The sequence below is a fragment of the Sesamum indicum genome, linkage group LG5 (genome assembly GCF_000512975.1).
Source record: "Sesamum indicum cultivar Zhongzhi No. 13 linkage group LG5, S_indicum_v1.0, whole genome shotgun sequence".
NCBI classification, from domain to species: Eukaryota; Viridiplantae; Streptophyta; class Magnoliopsida; order Lamiales; family Pedaliaceae; genus Sesamum; species Sesamum indicum.
Genome location: NC_026149.1, coordinates 13180614 through 13183780, shown reverse-complemented (window position 1 = coordinate 13183780; position 3167 = coordinate 13180614).

Sequence of the window (3167 nt, the reverse complement as noted above, 5' to 3'; positions counted from 1 at the left end):
AAAGAGTTGACAATTCGTACTTGTGGTGATGAAGTCCCCCAAGACCTTGGGGAAGGTCGAGGGCGTATTGATTTTTTTTTTTTTTTGAGTTATACGGATGTTGCTTGAAAGGGTAATTTTCTCTCAACTCGTATGGTCGAAAATTTTGGTATATAATTTGACATTTAGTACTTGGGATGAATTTCTTTCAACTCACATGACCGAACATTTTGGCATCTAACTAGACAATATTTCGTATCCATGGACGTTGTCTTTATACTCAATGAGTTTTTTCTTTTTTTATTTTCTTGTGATTTATTTTTTAAATTAAATAAAATTTTAATATTATATATTTTTTAACTTTATTATGTTGTTAAAAATTAATTAAATATAATTAATTTATAAAAAATAATATTAAACAAAATATATATATATATTAAAACCATGTCGTGGATGTCATCCACGACATGAAGTCATGGATAACATCCATGATACCAAGTCAACATGGTTTTTCTTTTTTAGAAAAAAAATTATCGAGTCATAGATCACATCCACGACTCGACATAATTTTGTTATATATTTTATATAAATTATATATTTATAATTTTTTAATAATAATAAAATAATTAAACCAAACTGGTTAAACCATGCCAGAACATGCTTGGAGAGTGTAGTGCAGAAGACCTTGCGGTAGGCAATATCGCTCAAGTCGTACCAATCAATTTTAACATAGAATTTGCCCAAGTGTTATTGTGGATCCCCCGTTCCATCATATTCAGAAAGATTCAATACCTTAACGCCTGCTGGGAGTTCTGTTAGGAAATGGATCGGGTTAAGATGGACAACAGCTGGAATATGAAGGCGATAAAAGACACACGAATTTGTTAACCCAGTTTGGATATAAATCCTATGTCTGGGGGCAATACCAAGCCAGGAGAAAACACTCAAAGAGGAGGAAAATTGAGGAGTACAACACACACACACTTGTATGCAAGTCTTCACCACACGTGAAAGACAACACTCACCCTCGTCTCAACTCTTTCTTTTCTCTCTACTCTACTCTACTCTACTATACTAAACAATGCTAATATGAGTAGTATATATAGCCATGGCTTATCCTTTTCCAACTCAACTTGGGATTTTTAAGTTGAATCGGGTTATCCTTCTCCAACTCAACTTGGGATTTCTAAGTTGAATCGAGTTATCCTTCTCCAACTCAACTTCGGATTTCTAAGTTGAATCGGGTTATCCTTGACTTCTTCAAATCAATCTTCACAACTTAACAATCTCCCACTTGAAGATTGATTAGCTTTTCTCCACTTCTTTCTTGGTACCGCCGGGTTTGTCCACTCTAGTCATCAAGGCCAGTCAAAGCCGTACACAGCTTCAACTTCTCCATCGCAACCGCCTTGGTCAGCATGTCCACAGGGTTCTTTTCTCCTTGGATCTTCTCCAACTGCAGTGCCTTCTTCTCCAGAAGTTGTCGGATGAAATGGTACTTGATCTCGATGTGCTTTGTCCGCGAATGGAACGCGGGATTCTTTGCCAGATGGATCGCACTCTGACTATCACTATGAAGAATCACATCTGCCTGAGGTTTCCCTAATCCACCCAACAAGTGTTGCAGCCAAATGAGCTCCTTAGCTGCCTCAGTAACTGCCACGTACTCAGCTTCCGTCGTGGACAGTGTGACAACCTTCTGCAACTTTGAGACCCAGGATACGGCTGTACCGCCATATGTGAACACGTACCCTGTAGTGCTCCTCCTTTTGTCATAGTCACTCCCTGCAAAATCAGCGTCAACAAACCCAAACAAGGTAAGCTTGCCCTTACCAAACACCAATGCTCGGTCCTTAGTACCCCTTAGGTACCTAAGAATCCATTTCACAGCTTCCCAGTGCATCACTCTTGGATTGCTCATAAAGCGGCTAACTACTCCCACTGCATGTGCTATATCCGGTCGAGTACAGATCATAGCATACATCAGGCTCCCAATTGCTGAGGCATACGGTGTGACTCTAATCTTTGCACGTTCGGAGTCAGTCTGGGGCGAATCACTGTTGGATAGTTTGAACTGATTTCCCAATGGCGTTCCAACCGGTTTTGCATTTTCCATCTTGAATCTGCATAATACCTTCTCAATATAATCAGATTGAGATAACCATAATTTACCAATACCTTTGTCCCTTGTGATTTTCATGCCCAATATCTGTCTTGCTTCGCCAAGATCTTTCATGTCAAACTTCCTCGATAACTGATCCTTGAGCCTATTGATCTCCTTGACATTTGATCCTGCTATCAACATGTCATCAACATACAGGAGTAGAATGATAAAAAACTCATCGAACCTCTTCACGTAGCAGCAATGATCAGCATTGCATCTAGAGAAACCTATCTCTAGCATGAAGTTGTCAAACTTCCTGTACCACTGCCGCGGAGCCTGTTTCAATCCATACAGGCTTTTCTTCAGGCGACACACATGCTGATCATCTCCATTATACCCCTCTGGTTGTACCATGTATATCTCCTCCTCAAGATCCCCGTGTAGGAAGGCTGTCTTTACATCCATCTGTTGTAACTCCAAGTTCTCTGCCGCTACCATGCTCAACACAAGACGAATAGTAGTTAACTTGACAACAGGTGTAAAAACATCAGTAAAGTCAATACCGTATCTTTGTTGGAATCCCTTTACTACGAGTCTTGTCTTGTATCGCTTCTTCCCGTCTGATTCTTCCTTAACCCGATAGACCCATCTGTTCTGTAGGGCCTTCTTTCCTTTTGGGAGCTGACACAATTCCCATGTGTTGTTTTTCTTCAACGAGTTTATCTCGTCGTTCATCGCAAGCTCCCACTTGCTCTTGTGGGCATCGTTGACTGCCTCTGCGTAACATTTGGGTTCCCCACAATCAGACAAAAGCAAGTAATAAAGAGAGGGGGAGTACCTATCTGGGGCCCTTCTCAGCCTCGGTTCTCGATCCAGTGCCAAGGGTGTGCTGCTTTCAGCAATCAGTTCCTCCGATGCTGGTTCTGGCTCTATCTCCGTCTGTTCGATTTCGTCTGTCTGAACTCCCACTGAATCTGTATCTGCTGGTCTCATGATCCCGGAATTTGAAATGTCGAGATCAACAAATTCCCTTTCCTTCTAGTCATCGTTCGGGCTTACCTTCCTGTCGTTGTACATTACATTC